At 45.6% G+C, this 21,776-nt stretch overlaps 1 protein-coding gene across 1 annotated transcript in view; it reads right to left on the bottom strand.

Annotated features, from left to right (window-relative positions):
• LOC126456553 (TGF-beta-activated kinase 1 and MAP3K7-binding protein 3) overlaps positions 1 to 21,776 on the bottom strand; it is a 422,096-nt gene that overhangs the window by 298,297 nt on the left and 102,023 nt on the right. The gene's annotated exons all lie outside the window — the stretch shown is intronic.

The raw sequence follows: 21,776 nt of genomic DNA, 5'->3' as shown, positions 1-21,776 counted from the left end.
AAAACTTCATTGTAGGCCTGTGCTGTGATGGTGCCACGCAAAACAACAAGGGTGCAAGGCACCTCCATGAAAAACACGACCACACCATAACACCACCGCCTCCGAATTTTACCGTTGGCCCTACACACCCTGGCAGACAACATGGATAGGAACGTCCCCAGAACCATGCCAAAACAATATCCTCAATTTTTTTCTGTTTCGTGATCAGCCCTTACCGAGCTGCAGATGGGAATGTGTCTAACACCATGGCGCAGGTATTCCGTCGCAGATTCCCTACATATAAATAGGGCAGCAGTATACGTACCTGTCATCCGTCACCAATTCCCAAGGTCATGGCAGGAGTTCCTGGACTCCATCAACCGTTCCACTTGTTCCACAAAAGTATGGGAAGCCATCCGGAGGATTTCCGGTAAACGCAGCCGTCTACCAATAGCTGCAGTCCTGAACCAGGGATGCCTCCAAACAACACCCAGAGCCATTGCTCAGACGCTGGCAGAGCATTTTGCACAAAGTACTGCCACTGCAACCCAGGATCCAGCATTTCGTCGCTACCGTGCGACTGTCGAACGAGCGAAGCTGGACTTTCGGTCGAACAATTCTGAGGCCTACAACTCCCCTTTCTCCATGTGGGAACTTGAATCGGCACTTACTGCGGCTTCTGACACCGCACCAGGTTACGACCGCATCCGGTACTCCATGCTTCGCCATCTGCCAGCGGCGTCAAAGGAAATCCTCCTCGAATGTTTTAATCTCATATGGCGGACGGGAGTTTTCCCCACCTCGTGGAGGGAGGCAATCCTCATCCCTCTCCTCAAACCAGGCAAGGACCGCACATGTCCCAGTAGTTATCGTAGTATTGCCTTGACAAGCTGTGTCGGAAAGACCCTGGAACGAATGGTTAACCGTCGTCTGGTCTGGCTGCTAGAGACCAGGCAGCTCCTTAGCCGCTTTCAGTGTGGATTCCGAAAATTTCGGTCCACAGTCGACAACCTGACACTCCTCGAGGCGGCTATTCAGCAGGCTTTCCTCCGTCAGCATCACTGTATCGGTATCTTCTTTGATATCAGCAAGGCATATGATACTACTTGGAGACACTGTATTCTTGCACAACTGCATCAATGGGGCTTTCGTGGCCGCCTCCCCATTTTCATTCGGTCTTTCCTGTCTCAGCGGTTTTTTCGGACCCGCGTTGGTAACACACTGTCTGATCGCTTTGAGCAGGAGAACGGTGTCCCCCAGGGCAGTGTTTTAAGCGTTACCCTCTTTGCCATAGCCATAAACAGTATAACGTCTACAGTGAGGAGTCCAGTACAGTGCTCCTTGTTTGTGGACGACTTTGCTGTTTTCTGTTCCTCCTCCAGTGTTGCAACCGTGAGCCGTCAGTTGCAGCTAACAGTGCGGCGGTTAGAGGAGTGGGCTGCAAAGACAGGTTTTCGGTTTTCTGCCGATAAGTGTGTTTGTGTTCCTTTTAATCGTTCTCGTCGTCTTTTTACTTTGCCTGCCTTGCATATGGGGGATGCTGTCCTACATTTTAGAGACGCAGTGCGGTTTCTGGGACTAATTTTTGACTCCAGGTTGTCATGGCTGCCACACCTACGTGACTTGAAAGCCAGATCCCTGAAGGCACTCAACATCCTCAAGTGCCTCAGCCACAGGTCTTGGGGCGCGGACAGGGCGCGTCTCCTTCAGTTTTATCGGGCTTTTGTGCGTTCGCGGCTGGACTATGGGTGCACAGTATATGGGTCAGCGAGGCCGTCTTATTTGCGGATCCTTGACACTGTCCACCATGCTGGGATTCGACTGGCCACGGGTGCTTATCGGACCAGTCCCATACCAAGTCTCTGTGCTGAGGCTGGCGAACCGCCACTTACCATCCGGCGGCAGCTCCTTCTGGTGCGCCAGGCTTGTAAGTTTCTTGCGGCTCCCAGCTCGCCTGCTCACCACCTTGTTGCCCATCCACCTCTGGAACGCCTTTTTTCCCGCCGTCCCCGGGCTACGTTGCCGTTTGGGATCCGTGTGCAACGTGTTCTAGAGTCGCTTGGTGTGGAGTCTGTACAACCCCAAATCCAGGGTTTTAACCACCTGCCACCCTGGTTACTGAAGAGGCCCAGAGTGATTTTAGATTTATTGCAGTACAAGAGGGGTTGCACTCCTGCCACCGTTTTTCATGCAGCATTTTCTGCTGTTTTATCTGAGCACCACGACTATGTAGCGGTTTTTACGGATGGGTCGAAACAAGGGGATTCCGTTGGCTGCTCCGTTGTTTTTCCGGATCGTGTCCTTAAGGTCCGACTGCCTCCGCCTTTCACGGTCTTTGATGCAGAATTGTCTGCGATCTTGCGGGCGCTGGAGGAGATGAGACATTCTTCCTCTCCTAAATTTCTTGTCTGTTCCGATTCCCTCAGTGCCCTTCAATCATTGCACCATTTGTATCCGGCAGTTACAGTAGTCCAGACCATCCAGGATGCCCTCCTCCGACTACAGCGACTGGGGAAGGTTGTAGCTTTCTGCTGGGTTCCGGGGCATGTTGGCATTGCTGGGAATGAAGGGGCAGATCTCGCAGCCAAGGAAGCGTGTCTTGATCCACACGTATCTCAGTGTGCTATCCCCTTGCACGCACTCACCTTGCTGTTGAGCCCACGGGTCATGCGTCGGTGGGAGGATGAGTGGCTGGAAGTGACTGACAATAAGCTCCGTATAGTCAAGCCCACAACGCGTGTGTGGTGTACTTCCTTTCAGCCCCATCGACGGGACGAGGTTCTCCTCACTCGGCTTCGAATAGGCCACAGCCCTATGACGCATGGCTTCCTGCTCCGGCGGGAGGACCCTCCACTGTGTGGTGCTTGCGGCGTCCAGGTCACTGTGCGCCACGTTTTATTGGATTGCGTTTTATTTTCTGACCAGCGGGCCGCGGCTGCCTTGCCAGCGGACCTGCCAACTCTTTTAGGCAACACTCGGACGAATGTGGTTAAAGTTTTAAAGTTCTGTGCCATGTCGAATGTTTTTACAAAGATTTTAGGGAGGGGATTTTAACTTGTTTCCTGTGTGACAAGCTCGCCCATATTTTATGTAAGTGGCCAGACACTGACGGTTTCCTATGTCATTCTTGTCGCTATGTTATCCCTTACCTTAGGTTTTACCTTCTCAGGTCGTATTTTCCCTCTTTTCCTGCTTTGAGTGTGTTTTTCAGTTTTATTAGGTCTCTCCACATTCGTTCCTTTTACTGTGTGTCAGGGCGCTGATGACCTCGATGTTGAGCGCCCATAAACCCCAAACACACACACAGACACACCAATTCCCATACGGACGCCCCTTCCACGCTTAACATCCCTTGAAGCGCAACGGAATCACAGTACTAGTCTACTATTTGTCCGTGGCAAAAGGAGACCCATGATAGTTTGCCGATTCTGCATTCAGTTTTAATTGACAGAGCTTTTCCTGCACACAGAAATGCTACACTGTAGGTGTGTTCGTCTATACTTGAGCCCAAACACATCAGTCGAAAAAATTAAATCATTTCCCGCGATAGAAGAGAGGGATAAAAATATGAAATTTCTAAGCTGAAGAAACGTTCTCTCCACGACTGAGGTCCTCGTAAAGTCTATGGGTGGATGCAGGGCAACATGCAGTCACAAAGATAAGGATTCTGCATTCTAGTTGGCATGTGTGCACAATATTGCGACAACTAGAGAAACGAGGATTACCTTTGTGAAGTCCTAGGCTGCTAAAAGTTGATTCTACCTCCAAATTTGAGGATAGTTTCGGAGGTTTCCCACATTGATCTAGTTGTAAATGTCCCAGGCTAGGTACATTTTACCTAACCAACCAAAAGAAATGGAGCTTCCAAAACACATTATTACCAACTTCAGTTACTCCAGTCACCACTAAAAATAGAAATCGTGAAAGTAATACAATAAATCCATTAACGTGAACAAATATGACGTTTTATAAGCAAATATAGTATTATACATGACTTCAACTACGAATAACAAATTTTTAAAGTTTATTCACTGTTTCTGTACTGCGAAGGGTACTGATGTGGCATTTTTGTTTATATCCAGCAGGACATTCTCAATAGTTCTGCCTTTTTCTCCTATTTCAGATTTGTAATTTTTTGTCTCAACCTGCCTAACATTATGGGAGTATGAATAAATTATTTTTGTGACTTTTTTTAGCTTTATTTGATAACTCGTTGAATCCCATGGATTTCACCAATGAGGACGTAAATGCAGATGTTGAATCAAAAATAGGGCATCCATATCAGTAATATACCAGTATTTCAATAATGTTCGGTGGTATGGTATCCGTAAAAGATTGGACAGATAGAGAAAATAGAATAGATTCAAAGACGACCCATGCGTTTTGTTACAAGTTCATCTAGAAAGCGTAAAGTCATTTAGAAAACACGAAAGCATCATCGAAATGATCAACGAATTCTAGTGGTAGACGCTGCAAAGAGAGCAGTTCTTGTTTACTGTTCCGAGAGTATAAGTTCCTAGAAGAGCCAACAAATATACTGATTCGACCTAAGTATATCTCGCCAAACGACGATTAAGATACCGTTAGAGCGATTCAAGCCCACACTCAGTCTTACCGGCTATCGTTCTTCCCACGAGTCATACGCGACTGGAACAAGAAAAGGGGTGACAATGGTGTACAGACTACCCTCTGCCACACACCGCAAAGCAGCTTGAGGAATTGTACAGGTACATGTAGATGTACACTGAAGCACCAAAGACACTGGTATAGACATGCGTATTCAAATGCAGATATATGTACAAAGGCAGAATTCGGTGCTGCAGTCGGCAACGCCTATATAATCAACAAGTGTCTGGCGCAGTTGTTAGATCGGTTACTGCTGTTACTATGGCAGATTATCAAGATTTAAGTGAGTTTAAAAGTGGTGTTATAGTCGGCGCAAAGGCGATGGGACACAGCGTCCCCGAGGTAGCGATGCAATGGGGATTTTCCCGTACGACAATTTCACGAGTGTACCGTGAATATCAGGAATATGAACGACGGAAAGAGCATCGTTCAACGCGACAGAAGTGCTACCCTTCCGCAAATTGCTGAGGCATTAACAAGTGTCAGCGTGCGAACGATTCAACGAAACATCATTGATATGGGCTCTCGGAGCCGAAGGCCCACTACTGTACCCTTGATCACTGCGCGACGCAATGCTTTACGCCTCGCCTGGGCCCGTCAACACCGACATTGGACTGTTGATGACTGTAAACATGTTGCCTGGTTGGACGAGTCTCGTTTCAAATTGTATTTCCAGCCGCTGTGGCCGAGCGATTCTAGGCACTTCAGTCCAGAACCGCGCTGCTGCTACGGTCGCAGGTTCGAATCCTGCCTCGGGCATGGATGTGTGTGATGTCTTTAGGTTAGTAAGTAGTTTCTAAGTCTATGGAACTGATGACCTCAGATGTTAAGTCCCATAGTGCTTAGAGCCATTTGAACCATTTGAATCAAATTGTATCGAGCGGATGGACGTGTACGGGTATGGAGACGGGTATGGAGTCCATGGACCCTGCATGTCAGCAGGGGATTGTTCAAGCTGGTGCAGGCTCTGTAGTGGTGTGGGGCGTGTGCAGTTGGAGTGATATGGGACCCCTGATACGTCTAGAGACGACTCTGACAGGTGACATGTACGTAAGCACCCTGTCTGATCACCTGCATCCATTCATGTCCATTGTGCATTCCAACGGACTTGGGTAATTTCAGTAGGACAATGCGACACCCCTCACGTCCAGACTTGTTACAGAGTGTCTCCAGGAACACTCCTCTGAGTTTAAACACTTCCGCTGGCCATCAAACTCCCCATACATGAACATTATTGAGCATATATGGGATGCCTTGCAAAGTGCTGTTCAGAGGACCTCTCCACTCACTCGTACTCTTACCGATTTATGGTCAGCCCTGTATGATTCATGGTGTCATTTCCCTCCAGCACTACATCAGACATTAGTCGAGTCCATGCCACGTGGTGTTGCGCCACTTCTGCGTGCTAGCGGGGCCCCTACGCGATATTAGTCAGGTGTACCAGTTTCTTTGGCTCTTCCGTGTAGATGTGGAACAGATGTACTTTGCAGATACTATGGAAATATGCTTACGATACAGGTACCAAATTAATCTACTCTTATTAAATTAATTTATTAGATCAATTATCTACCTTAAATACATAACTATCACTCTTTTGAGGTGCAATAAGTTTTATACATATCTTGTCAAAACTAGTTCTTGGGCCGAGACAAATTTTGCCCTCCCTTGCAAAAATTTCTGCAGTCTCTCACGACAGCCCACTATAAGTGTTGTTTCATACTCGTATCACGACTTGTTGATTAAATACCTCCCATTTCAGTTCCAGTTTCCGCGTCTGTTAGAGCTGCAGTTCTCGTTACGTATTCACTACATAAATTTAAAAGAGACGGAGATATTAACCATCTCCGACAAACTCCTTTCCCTACCCGAAAGTTCCTGACATTCTATTGTATTTTTACTGTTGGTTCTTGAATTTTTACATCTTTCTGATTACGTGTAGGTGGTGCTCTGGTGATACCATAAAACCTAGAACTTCCAATATTTTTGAGTGACTTACACAGTGAAATCCTTTGCTTCGTCTATGAAGCACACAGGTAAGTGTTGTTGATATTCTCTAGCTTTTTCCATGCTCCATCTTACGTTTGCTTTTCGGTCTCTGGTCCCTCTGCCCTTTCCGAAACCTGCTTGTTCCCTTGGCAACACTTTGTCCAAGTATGGTTTTAGTCAGTTCTGGACTATTTTTAAGCGAATCTTGTTAGCACGTGATGTCAAAGCAATTGCTATGCAATTTTCATACTTTTTTGGATTCCCTTTCTTCAGGGTTGGTATGTAAATGTTTACCCACTTTACAGGTCAGACAGATTTTCATTAGTCGTCGCATATTGATGGATCAGAGCGGAGTCCATATCACGTCGTGTCACTGACATCGAAGGTGAAGAGGGGTGCTACAAGCTACCAGACAAGAGTGCCTAACCCAGTTGTTAATGGGTGTATACATACCATACGAGAATCTGCACTCTTGGGACAGTAGACGATATTCTCTGAAGCGATAGTGTAAATTATTTTATTCTAATAATCACGAAACACTGGCTATTTCCCCACCACGTCTTGCCTATTCCGCGTTGTAGCACAGCTACCGCTCGCAGCTGTGGTAACCGAATATACTAGCGGACCATGGCGTGGCCAGCGCGTGACACCAGTGTGTCCGCCCCCTCGTAGTCAACGTAATGTATGTAAAAGTGTCCAGTACACCAGATGGCCTCAACAGCTAACACAAAACGCGCAGACATGTTCAGGCAGCACGTACCCCTTTTGTTAGAACATTGGAACGTAATAAACGTAATTTCTGAATTAAAACGAAAACTGCAACTGTGACTCATCATTTGCCCATTTGGTTTTCATTTCAGTGAGCAAAATTTCTATTCCGTTCTTAGTTATACGATGTTGTGCGAGACTTGCTTGACCTAGTCCACGCGTACCATGTCTTTGCACCGCAGGTAATTCTACTACGTGTTACACCAGTGTTAATCGGTGGAACTGGATCAACACTCCACTGCTTTATCAGTGAAATAGTTTTAGATAGACACAGTCCGCCTAGCTTTAACCCACAAGGCGAAGTTAAGAGCTCACGACTCTGTCACTACTGATCTGCTAATGGTACCCGGGTCAAAAGCTTCAAACGTAAACATTCAGTAAGACAGCGAAAAACCATCAAATTTTTCAACAAGAAGAATGTTGCAAATTTAAAAGAAACAGTGGAAGCAGCAGGAAAGTTTTGTATACAGACGAGACATATAATGCCGAGCTTCAGCCTTGATTATCTAATTAACACTGACCAGACTGGATAACAGTATGAATTAACGTATAACAAGGCAATGTATTACATGGGTGCAGTGACCGTTTTGATGAAAAAACTCAATCTGTCCAAAACCACCTACTTTTACACAGTGCAGAACAGTCTTGCCGGTTTCAGGGAAACAGTTACCTCATATATTTTCACGTACGTAAGAGCCTACCAATAAATTTTATACTCGAGTTGCTGCAGCCGTCAAGAAATTAGAAGAGTGTCAGAATGTTGTCGTTACACGCTCCAAGTCAGGAAAACTAACAAAAGAGACTTACACAAAGCCGGCCGTTGTGACCGAGCGGTTCTAGGCGCTTCAGTCTAGAACCGCGCGACCGCTGCGGTCGCAGGTTCGAATCCTGCCTCGGGCATGGATGCGTGTAATGTCAGGTTAGTTAGGTTTAAGTAGTTCTAAGTTCTAGGGGACTGATGACCTCAGATGTCAGATGTTAAACTCCCATAGTGCTCAGAGCCATTTGAACCATTCTGAACTTACGCAAAATTCTTGGAAACAGATTTCAAGTCGTAAGTCGCTAACATACATTCCTTCGACTCATGGATTCGTAGGATGGCCAAGCAGATTTGAAATTATATTATGGGACATTCATCAATGAGCAAGGTGAAGTAACGTGTACTATGATGATTATTTCACGCAAATGTACTCCTCCTGTTTACCACTGTGATGTATATTTCTATCGCCAAGTCAAAAAATATAATTAAACGACTAAAAAGTGCCCCTACAACAACAGGCGAATTATCCTCAAGAGAGGATGCAGTTAAAATACATTCGATCGTGCAACATCAATTCAGTGCTACTATCTTAACACCAACGATTCGGTATTCTTGGTATGCACCAAAACTGACACAGGAAAGATCTTCATTTAAAAAACTGAATGAAGTATGCTTTCCACTGAAGTATATTTCGGAAAAATCTTCTTGCTCAACATATGCTTTCATAAAATGTGCTTGACATGAATAAAATCCTCCCCCCATGAACCCACGGACCTTTGCGTTGGTGGGGAGGCTTGCGTGCCTCAACGATACAGATAGCCGTACCGTAGGTGCAACCACAACGGAGAGGTATCTGTTGAGAGGCCAGACAAACGTGTGGTTCCTGAAGAGGGGCAGCAGCCTTTTCAGTAGAGGGGTATGAAAGGGAAGCAGTGGTTGGGAAGGGAGTGAGACAGGGTTGTAGCCTCTCCCCGATGTTATTCAATCTGTATATTGAGCAAGCAATAAAGGAAACAAAAGAAAAGTTCGGAGTAGGTATTAAAATCCATGGAGAAGAAATAAAAACTTTGAGGTTCGCCGATGACATTGTAATTCTTTCAGAGACAGCTAAGGACTTGGAAGAGCAGTTGAACGGAATGGACAGTGTCCTGAAAGGAGGGTATAAGATGAACATCAACAAAAGCAAAACGAGGATAATGGAATGTAATCGAATTAAGTCGGGTGATGCTGAGGGAATTAGATTAGGAAATGAGACACTTAAAGTAGTAAATGAGTTTTGCTATTTTGGAAGCAAAATAACTGATGATGGTCGGAGTAGAGAGGATATAAAATGTAGACTGGCAATGGCAAGGAAAGCGTTTCTGAAGAAGAAAAATTTGTTAACATCGAGTATAGATTTAAGTGTCAGGAAGTCATTTCTGAAAGTATTTGTATGGAGTGTAGCCATGTATGTAAGTGAAACGTGGACGATAAATAGTTTAGACAAGAAGAGAATAGAAGCTTTCGAAATGTGGTGCTACAGAAGAATGCTGAAGATTAGATGGGTAGATCACATAACTAATGAGGAGGTATTGAATAGAGTTGGGGAGAAGAGGAGTTTGTGGCACAATTTGACTAGAAGAAGAGATCGTTTGGTAGGACATGTTCTGAGACATCGAGGGATCACCAATTTAGTATTGGAGGGCAGCGTGGAGGGTAAAAATCGTAGAGGAAGATCAAGAGATGAATACACTAAGCAGATTCAGAAGGATGTAAGCTGCAGTAGGTACTTGGAGATGAAGAAGCTTGCACACGATAGAGTAGCATGGAGAGCTGCATTAAACCAGTCACAGGACTGAAGACCACAACAACATGAATAAAATTTGTTTTAAATGTTTCTTTGGTAATCACCACCGTAGAAATTTAATGAACTTCTAGTAATAAACAAAAAGCAAATAATTAATTGCTAGAATTATTATGAATTTTTCTTTCATTCAAAACTTCTCCAAAGTATGTATTTAAACAGTTTAAATGTATTAATTAATGTAATTAATCTTAACTAAATGGAATATATTGATTTTAAGTATAGAAATCGAGCTGTTTAAACATATATAAATTTTATAATCAATAGTTTAACATAGCGGGGAATAAAATAAAATGAAAAAAAAGTAGCTACGAGAATCGAAGCCGAGTGGGTGAGTTGCCAGGCAGTGCGCTTCTTCACCACTGCGCCGTGGTACTGACTTGAAAATTATTGAAAACAATTCCTTACACTCTACTCGAAAATCTATAGAGAGCTTTTCACATTTTCCTATGGCCGACTCAGGCGTGATATTCTAGGGATCTGAAGGGCAGCTACCTGCTTCTACGTAAACAGTTTGAGCCAAATCGGCGAGTCCCGATCCGCGCCCTCCGCTTATAAACTTCCATAGTATATACACATACTTTCACAAAGCCTGAGACGTATGTCTGCGTTACTTTCTCATATAAAGATTTTCAGACTGTACAAAATAGAAATGGAGTGGTATCCTTTCAAGAACACTTTTACACTGTAGACTCGAAGACGAAGAATACAGTACTGTAGAAACCTCTGGTAGATGTTGCAGCTCTGGTAGAAGCAAAATAAACTAGCATATGTAGATCGAAGTTTGGTTAAAATTTTCGTTAAAAAATTTTTTTTCCCGATTTGTTGTGTGCCCTTTGCTGAGTGAATATGACTGTAGACATAAATCAGAGTTTCTTACGTTTCCTGGATCTTCTCTGAAAAAGAAAAAAAAATTCTTTGAAAACATATCGTTTATTGCACGCTCTTGGAATATTCGTTAGTCGGTAACGAATTTCTACGATATGCAATAGTCCTACTGTAATGGATGAACTACTAAATTTGTAAAATATTCGTTTATTTTGTGGTGTGGGAGTAAAACTGCAGAAGGGCCACATTCAGTCTAATAATAAAACTGTCGTCGACCCGATAGTTGGTTTGAGCACCGCAAGGTCTTCACTAGCCACTGTCATGTTGCTCTTGCCTTCCTCCCAACTATCAAACTGACTTACCCAGCAGTTAAAGAGGGACGTAGAGTTTAGCGTCGACACTACACCACGGTGCAACTTCGCGTGATTCACCTTAAGAAATCATTGCCACTGGGGAAACAAGTGATAAATGACAGAAAAATCTAAGGACCGACTGGGGATGACTCAATGACTTACTCTTTTGTGCCAGACATCACGAGTATCGACAGAAATTTATCCAAGAGCGAGCAAGATTCTAGAACTGGCATTTTTACATAAGTGACTCTTAGTTTGCGCACGCGTCGTGCCCCATGAATTTAATTTGCCATGAAGTACTGAAACTCACTGTACCTCAAACATCTGGCAGTTATTCCACTCAATGAGTTTTTACAGGTAAGTTCACACTGATATCTAGGGAAGCAAATGTCAGTACTCTACGCAACCTACATCTAAGGTATCTAAATGCCAAATTTAAAAGAACGCAAAATCCCTACGTTCTGCAAAGTTTCACATTAGCTAGAAATTCAGCGCGGATTTCAATGCGAGAGGCTTAAAATACACTCCTGGAAATTGAAATAAGAACACCGTGAATTCATTGTCCCAGGAAGGGGAAACTTTATTGACACATTCCTGGGGTCAGATACATCACATGATCACACTGACAGAACCACAGGCACATAGACACAGGCAACAGAGCATGCACAATGTCGGCACTAGTACAGTGTATATCCACCTTTCGCAGCAATGCAGGCTGCTATTCTCCCATGGAGACGATCGTAGAGATGCTGGATGTAGTCCTGTGGAACGGCTTGCCATGCCATTTCCACCTGGCGCCTCAGTTGGACCAGCGTTCGTCCTGGACGTGCAGACCGCGTGAGACGACGCTTCATCCAGTCCCAAACATGCTCAATGGGGGACAGATCCGGAGATCTTGCTGGCCAGGGTAGTTGACTTACACCTTCTAGAGCACGTTGGGTGGCACGGGATAAATGCGGACGTGCATTGTCCTGTTGGAACAGCAAGTTCCCTTGCCGGTCTAGGAATGGTAGAACGATGGGTTCGATGACGGTTTGGATGTACCGTGCACTATTCAGTGTCCCCTCGACGATCACCAGTGGTGTACGGCCAGTGTAGGAGATCGCTCCCCACACCATGATGCCGGGTGTTGGCCCTGTGTGCCTCGGTCGTATGCAGTCCTGATTGTGGCGCTCACCTGCACGGCGCCAAACACGCATACGACCATCATTGGCACCAAGGCAGAAGCGACTCTCATCGCTGAAGACGACACGTCTCCATTCGTCCCTCCATTCACGCCTGTCGCGACACCACTGGAGGCGGGCTGCACGATGTAGGGGCGTGAGCGGAAGACGGCCTAACGGTGTGCGGGACCGTAGCCCAGCTTCATGGAGACGGTTGCGAATGGTCCTCGCCGATACCCCAGGAGCAACAGTGTCCCTAATTTGCTGGGAAGTGGCGGTGCGGTCCCCTACGGCACTGCGTAGGATCCTACGGTCTTGGCGTGCATCCGTGCGTCGCTGCGGTCCGGTCCCAGGTCGACGGGCACGTGCACCTTCCGCCGACCACTGGCGACAACATCGATGTACTGTGGAGACCTCACGCCCCACGTGTTGAGCAATTCGGCGGTACGTCCACCCGGCCTCCCGCATGCCCACTATACGCCCTCGCTCAAAGTCCGTCATCTGCACATACGGTTCACGTCCACGCTGTCGCGGCATGCTACCAATGTTAAAGACTGCGATGGAGCTCCGTATGCCACGGCAAACTGGCTGACACTGACGGCGGCGGTGCACAAATGCTGCGCAGCTAGCGCCATTCGACGACCAACACCGCGGTTCCTGGTGTGTCCGCTGTGCCGTGCGTGTGATCATTGCTTGTACAGCCCTCTCGCAGTGTCCGGAGCAAGTATGGTGGGTCTGACACACCGGTGTCAATGTGTTCTTTTTTCCATTTCCAGGAGTGTAGTTCCCACAGCGAAACTTTGGATTTTCTGCCAGGTTTCGAGACAAAGAGATTCTGGTCGTATATTAAGTACGCTAGCCGCAATCAATACCTGCTCTGCACCATAGGGATGGTAATGTTACCGATGGCAGTGCCACTAAAACGGAGTTACTAGATACGGTTTTCCGAAATTCCTTCACCACAGACGACGAGATAAATAGAATTCCAATCAAGTACTGCAGCAAACACTTAAAAGTAGATATGCTCGATGTAACGAAGCAACTCAAATCACTTAATAACGCCAACTCTTCCTCTTCTGGTCCAGACGGCATACCAATTAAGTTCCTTTCATAGCGCGCTGATGTAATAGCTCCGCATTCAGCAATCATATACAACCGTTCGCTTGACGAAACACAAGCATCTAAAGATTGAAAAGTTGCATACGTCACACTAGTGCTCAGGAAAGGAAACAGGAGTAATCCGCTGAAGTACAGACCCATATCGCTGACGTCAATTTGCGGAAGGATTCTGCAACGTATACCGTGTTCGAACATTATGAATTACCTCGAAGAAAATGATCTATTGGTACATAGCACGGATTCAGAAAATGCCGTTCTAGTGCAACACAACTAGCTCTTTATTTCTCATGAAGTAATAGGTGCTATACGCAGGGGATCTCAAATTGATTGCATATTTCTGTATTCCCAGAACGCTTTTAATAACGTTCCTCACAAGTGGCTTCTAATCAAACTGCGTGCCTATAGAGTATTGTCTCAGTTATACGAAGGAAGGTGGGTTTAACGTCTCGTCGACATTGACTTCATTAGAGACGGAGCGCAAGCTTGGATGGTGTCAAGGATGGGGAAGGAAATCGGCGGTGACCTTTCAATGGAACCACCCTAGTATTTGCCTGGAGCAATTTTGGGGAATCACAGAAAACTTAAATCTGGATAGTCAGATGCGGGTTTGACCCGTCGTTGTACAGAAGGTGAGTCTAGCCACCTCTGAATTGTGCAACTGAATTCGTGATTTGCTGTCAGGAAGGCCACAGTTCGTAGTAAGCGACGGGGGGACATCGACGAAGTCAGAAGCAATATCTGACGTTCCCAAAGGAAGTGTTCTATAAACGGTTTAGGAGACAATCTCAGCAGTCCTCTTGGATTGTATGCAAATGATGCTGTCATTTACCGTCTAGTAAAGTCATCAATAGATCAAAACCAACTCCAAAATGATTTATGCAAAATATCTCAAAAGTGCGAAAAATGGCAATTGATCGTAAAAAATGAAAAGTGTGAGGTAATCTGCATGAGATCCCAAAGGAACGCATTACACTTCAGTTACATGATAGATCACACAAATCTAAAGACTGTCTGCTCAATTAAATATCTAGAGATAACAACTACGAACAACATAAATTGGAATGATCACAGAGATAATGTTGTGGGGAACGCGAACCAAAAACTGCCGTTTATTGGCAGAACACTTAGGAGATGCAAAAAAACCACTAAAGAGGATGCCTACACTATATTTGTCTGGCCTCTGCTACTATACTGCCGTATGGTATGGGATCCTTACCAGATAGTTGGCAGAGGACAACGAATAATTGAAAGAAGGGCAGTTTCGCCTTATCGTGAAATATGATACGCGAGCTGGGGTGGCAATGAATTACAACAAAGACAATCTTGTCTGTAACGAAATCTTTTCGTGAAATTTCAATCGCCAAATTTCTTCCCGAGTGCAAAAATATTTTTTTGAGACCCACTCACACAGGGAGAAATGATCGTCGTAATAAAATAAGAGAAATCGGAACTCGCATGGAGAGTGTGGTGTCACCGCCAGACACCACACTTGCTAGGTGGTAGCTTAAATCGGCCGCGGTCCATTTAGTACATGTCGGACCCGCGTGTCGCCACTGTGTGATCGCAGACCGAGCGCCACCACAAGGCAGGTCTCGAGATACGGGATAGCACTCGCCCCAGTTGTACGGACGACATTGCTAGCGACTACACGGACGAAGCCTTTCTCTCATTTGCCGAGAGACAGTTAGAATAGCCTTCAGCTAAGTCCATGGCTACGACCTAGCAAGGCGCCATTAGCCTTCCATAGTTTGATAGTTATCGTATGAAATGTCTCATCAAGAACGATGTATACAACAAGGATTAAAAGTTAAGTATAATAGCAGCTACGTACTTTTCTTGCTACCATTCATTACGTACCCTGTTTCAGACCTCTATCTAGCCTACGTGAGATTACGCGTGCCTTTCGGCTACTTCAGTGTGGCGTAGCTGTCTTGTTACGCCACAAAAGAGAGATTTAAATGTTTGTTTTTCCTGCACGCTTTTATAGAATGGAACGGTACAAAAATAATCTTTCGTATAAGTGGGTCCACAGCCGCTGCAAATTTCTTGAGGGAAGTCATGCTTTATCGCTATTAGCTAATTTCAGCCCCATGGGCGTGAATATGTTAAAGTCATTCGATGAATCCTTTGCCTGCACTTAAATGTGATTTGTGGAGTAGTCATCTACATTTACACTTACACGTAGAAACGTGGATGCCACTTTTCAGTTTAAGTAGCTGAAATTAAGAGTTTCATCTGATTAACTCCAGCGCTTTCAACGATTTAGGCAATAAAAGTAGAAAATAGTTACAAAAGACAATTTTATTCATGCAAGTATAATGATGGGTTGATACCAAAATTTAATAATCTGTAAAAAATTACATCCACTGAAGAAATCCTGTTGAACAGCAAAAAAAAAAAAAATAGCCACAAAATGTCAATAATTAATACTCTTCAAAATGGAAAAAACAGGAAATAAACTTATAACAAATGCTTGCTCACCTTTGATGACATCTGTAAAACTTTTCTGCTTGTGACAGGTCAATCAGATATATTAATGGGTGTACTGCATTAATTTTAGGACATATATATTTTTTCAAATTTTGACTGGCATAATAAAAGTTGAATCATATGTGTTTTGAAAGCTGAATATTTGGGATTTTTGGGTAAAGTGAAACCTGGGATTTGCATCTGACGAGCCGAATGTAAGAAACCTTCCAAAACAATACGCACATTAGAATCGACCCTATAACAACCTAGTAATTAACCGGTAGCATCTTCGTCTCTCCACCGTGACACGTTATTCTGCAGTCATGTCATCTGGAGTGCATAATTCGTAACTCTATGACTGCATTGACAGCATGCTGCACTATGATGAAAATATTTAACTGTCTAGACTAACGACCTAAAACAGAACGACAAAAGTCCACGGCGAGACCGAATACCTCCTAGTGGCGTTGCGGCACATCACGTGGTAAGGCAGGTATGTACAGGATGCTTCCGTAAGAGCGTGCAAAAATTTAACAGGACATAGAGGATGCTCCACTGAACAACACTGGGGCCTCATACATAAGTGACTTTAGATATTCCCATAGGAAATAATGAAGGGGATTCAGTTCAGGGACCTCGCAGGCCTTGGAATAGGACCTCCCACTCCAATCCAGTGACCAGGAAAAACAGCACTGAGATGGTTGCGGGCATCCACATTGAAGTGAGGCAGTGCACCGTCATGTTGTATCCACATCCTCTCACGAACAGCCAAGGGTATGTTCTCCAACAACTCAGGCAGAACTCTTTGCACGAAGCTCAAATACAGCTGACCATTTAGACGGCCAGGTAGAAGACATGGCCCAATGAGACTGTCGCCTACAATGTCAGCCTAGATATTCACAGCCAAACGTACTTGATAGTGTGACTCTATAACAGCGTGAGAGTTTTCCTCGTCCCACACACGGCCGTTCCTGCTGTTCGAAATGCCATCACAATCAAATGAGGCCTCGTCAGTTTTTGTAGGAAATCTGGTCGATCAATCCATTGTCGGAGCAACCACTGACACAGTGCGACCCTTGGTGCAAAGTCAGTCACAAGCATTGCATGGACTCGTTGTGGGTGATATGGGTGCAACTGATGTTCTTGGAGTACTCGCCAAACTCTAGTATGTGCATTTCACGTGCAATACGACGAGTATCTGTAGTGGGATCCGCTGCGACACGTTCCAGCACCTCCACTCCAAAATCGGGTGTGTGGTTGGTACTCATGTTGCCAGGTCCCTCGTTTTTTCTTTCTAATGAAGCATCTCCCGCATTTTTCGATCGAGAGAAATAAACACTCGTCGTGACGGATGACGTCTGTTAGGAAATCGTTCCCATACAGCCTTTCAGCAGCGACAGCAATGAAACGTACTTTCCCATACGCCAGGTGGAGGTCAGTGAGTTCTGTGAAATTGAACCGGTACTGGTTCATCGTATTGTACTGTACGTTTCTGAATAGCACTGAGTAATGAATGGGTCTGTCGCTGATTCATAGGATGTCCTGTCAAGGGACAACGTAACAGAGACATCTTACGTGCAAGTAAAGTAAACAAAACCTGCATCATAACTTCCAAGTAATCAGGCCCGTGCTCCTTGTTTCCTTGGTGGAAATAATGTAAACGTAAATAAACAGCACAGTACGAGTAAACTTGTACACATGTTAGTTGTAAATAAGCTGGAAAACAGTTATGCTAGATAAAGCGGTAGACAAGTTTACTTTCATATCTCCGTATGCTGGCTTCTGCGACCCCAGGTTCGTCATCTCAAATTGTTCAGTGGAGCATTTTCTATGTCCTGTTACATTTTTGTATGCTCTTACGGAAACGCCCTGTATATGTATAGTATGGTATCATTATGCCCATAAGTCAAGACAGCCCCACGGCCATGTTCATACCCGCCAACACGCCAACAGTAGGAGCAGCACGTAATGGGATAGCAATATGTGCATATACAGATGGGGTATAAAAGATCGGTGCATTGGCAGAGCTATCATTTGTGTTCAGGTGATTCATGTGAAAAGATTTCCGACGTGATTATGGCCACAAGACGACAATTAGCAGACTTCGAACGCGGAATGGTAGTTGAAGCTAGATGTACAGGACATTCAGTTTCGGAAATCTTTAGGGGATTCAATATTCCGAGATCCATAGTGTCAAGAGTCTGCTGAGAGTACCCAATTTCAGGCATTACCTCTCACCACCAACAACGCAGAGGCCGATGGCCTTCACTTAACGACCGAGAGGAGCGGCGTTCGCGTAGAGTTGTCAGTGCTAACAGACAAGCAACACTGCGTGAAAGAACCACAGAAGTCAATGTGGAATGTACTACGAATGTGTCCGTTAGGACAGTGTCGCGAATTTGACGTGTATGGTCTATGTAAACAGACGACAGTCGCGAGTGCCTTTGCTAACAACACGATACCGCCTGTAACGCCTCTCCTGGGCTCGTAACCATACAGATTGGGCGCAAGCCGACAGGAAAACCGTGACATGGTCAGATGAGTCCCTATTTCAGTTGTCAAGAGCTGATGGCAGGGTTCGGATGTGGAGCAGACTGCACGTAGCTATGGACCTAAGGTGCCGACAAGGCACTGTGCAAGTTGTTGGTGGCTCCATAATGGTACGGGCTGTGTTTACATGGAATGGACTGGGTCCTCTGGTCGAATGAACCGATGTAAATGTCGTATCATTAAGGCCTCCCGCCGGGTAGACCGTTCGACGGTTGCAAGTCTTTCGATTTGACGCCACTTTGGCGACTTGCGCGTCGATGGGGATGAAATGATGATGAGTAGGACAACACAACACCCAGTCCCTGAGCGGAGAAAATCTCCGACTCAGCCGGGAATCGAACCCGGGCCCTTAGGGTTGACAAATGGTTCAAATGGCTCTGAGCACTATGGGACTTAACATCTGTGGTCATCAGTCCCCTAGAACGTAGAACTACTTAAACCTAACTAACCTAAGGACATCACACACATCCATGCCCGAGGCAGGATTCGAACCTGAGACCGTAGCAGTCGCGCGGTTCCGGACTGAGCGCCTAGAACCGCTAGACCACCGCGGCCGGCTAGGATTGACAGTCTGTCGCGCTGACCACTTAGCTACCGGGGGCGGACAAGTGAACCGATCAGTGACTGGAAATGGTTATGTTCGGCTACTTGGAGACCATTTGCAACCATTCAACGAAGGAATTTTTATGAATGAAAGGACATTCTGGGCAATTCAAGCAAACGATTTGGCCACTCAAATCGCCAGACATGAATCCCATCGAATATTTATGGGATATAATCGAGAGGTCAGTCCATCCACAAAATCTTGCACCGGCAACACTTTCGCAATTATGGACAGCTATAGTGGCAGCATAGCTCAATATTTCTGCAGGGCGTTTCCAACGACGTGTTGAGTCCAAGACACTTCGAGTTGCTGCACTACATCGGGCTAAAGGAGGTCCGACACGATATTAGGAGTTACCCCAGGACTTTTGTCACCTCGGTGTACGAAAGTCCGTTGGAAAAGGCGAGCGACTATGGGGAATTATTATAGCGACGATACGGACTATAAATGGTGGTCGTCCACTGACAAGAAGGCAAGGTCATTATAGCCCTGTGACTGGGAACGAGCATCTGGGAAATAGCGTTCGAGCACTAGGTCGTGAGCATCTACACAAAATGGTTAAAGGACGGTGAAATCATGAGAAGGCAACAATGTATTGCAAGTCCACACTTCATCCCATAATGTAAAGGATAGAGGCTTGTCTTCTCTGTAAAGCAGGACAATCCGTTCTGTAAAGCAGAATACGCGGTGATCTATATCGGATTTAACGACAGACTACTGTGTTGGTACAGGCACAAGTGTTTCAGAACACACCATTCAGCGCACTCTGTTGAACACGGGGCTCCGCAGCAGACGAATCCTGAATATTCCCATGTTCACCAGAACATCTTCAGTTACGACTGCATTGCTCAAGGGATCATCTACGCTGGATCATGGATCAATGGAAACGTTGGACGTGTGAATCACATTTCTTGATACACCACGTCGATGGTCGTGTCCTTACAGGCCGTCATCCAAGCGAATGGCTGCTCGAAACATGTACCACGTCACGGACACAGACCGGCGGGGGCAGTATTATGCCGTGTGAGACAGTCATCTAAGCTTCCATGGGACCCGTGGTAATAATCGAAGACACCATGGCAGCTATGGACTACGTGAATATTACTGTGGACCACCTGGTTCACTTAATGCCTGATGTCTTCCCCGACGGCGATGAAATCTTCCAGAGCTATAAATGCCCCTGTCACAAGGCCAGAAACGCACTACAGTGGTTTGAAGAGCATGAGACTAACTCATTTGATGTATTGGCCATCAAATTTACCTCCTCTTCAGAACCTATGGAATACACCGGGACAATGATATGTGTCACCACCTCTGGTGCCAACTAGAACAGCGTCCCAAAGACGGAACAAGCCTCCTAAGCAAGTGGTCATAATACTGTGGCTCATCAGCGTATTTCTGCAACTTTCTGTAAACACATTAAACGTATTCGCAGTTGCGAATACGGACAACCATCAGCTGTATAATGGAATGACGACAGTGAAACTTTATGCTGGACCGTGACTCGAACCCGGATTTCCCGCTTATCGCGAGCGGTCGCCTTACCTTTAGACAATCCGAGCACGCTCCACGGTCAGACCCAAAAACTGCGTCGTAATTCTCACCAATACAGGCATGGTAATATCGTATTTATTCGCCGACACAGGCCAAGCGACTTTCAATTAACATGTCTCCCCTGTACGGGACTATACATAATAAATGTATGAGTGTAGGTTGCAGACACAAGGGTGACGAAAAATGGAAGTTTGGGTCTGGCAGTGTCGTGCTCGGATAGTCTACTGGTAGGGCGACCGCTCGCGATAAACGGGAATCCAGGTTCGAGTCCCGGTCCGGCAAAAATTTTCATTGTCAACATTTCATTATACAGCTGATAGTTCTCCATATTCGCAACTTTCATGACGGCTGTAGTCGCCGCAGTACCTGTTCTTTCTGACATGAGCAACAAAGGCATTGCAAAATTTTACATACGTTCTGAAAAGGTTCGCATCTGCCATGACTACAGAACAGCGCTGGAACCGCCGCGCCCAGGAAACGGTAAAACAGCGTGAGCATCCGACAAAACAAACTAAGATATGTAGTGCTTGCTAAAGCCACATTGTTTCCCGTTTAGCTCCGAAATGTTAAATCTGCGGTATAGTATCATCACAAACAAAATTGGTGAAAACTCTGTAATAAAAAAAAGTTCTGTCACCAGATTCCAGGAAGGTGCATGTGCCCCCTGCCTCCTCCTCTGCTCCTCCCACGTTTCCTCCTTGGGGACGCGTATGCCTGACAATCTAAGAATCTACGTAAATTCCAAAAATTAAGAGTTGAGGTATTCACCACTGTAGCGCACATAAGTAGTTGCGTTATATGATGTGTTCAGAGACAGAGAATACTTCGCGGCGTTGCCATTTTACTCTCCGTCCCTGTTCCCCATCACATGATCCAGCTTTCCTATCTGGTGACAACTGGCAACGCAGAGGCAAGATACACCTGTGGAAAAATCTACCTCCCCACACCCGCCGCTTGAGTGTGTGTGTGTGTGTGTGTGTGTGTGTGTGTGTGTGTGTGTGTGTGTGTTCGATTACTCGTGGAATATTTGTTCTGTTTTCTTAACACCGGCCGCGCGGGTTAGCCGTGCTGTCTAGGGCGCCTTGCCACGGTCCGCGCGGCTCCCCCCGGCGGAGGTTCGAGTCCTCCCTGGGGCATGGGTGTGTGTGTGTTGTCCTTAGCGTAGGTTGGTTTA

This window comes from Schistocerca serialis, chromosome 2 (genome assembly GCF_023864345.2).
Source record: "Schistocerca serialis cubense isolate TAMUIC-IGC-003099 chromosome 2, iqSchSeri2.2, whole genome shotgun sequence".
NCBI classification, from domain to species: Eukaryota; Metazoa; Arthropoda; class Insecta; order Orthoptera; family Acrididae; genus Schistocerca; species Schistocerca serialis.
Note: the sequence above shows the minus strand (reverse complement) of the source record. Positions and strands in the feature narration are given on the sequence as shown.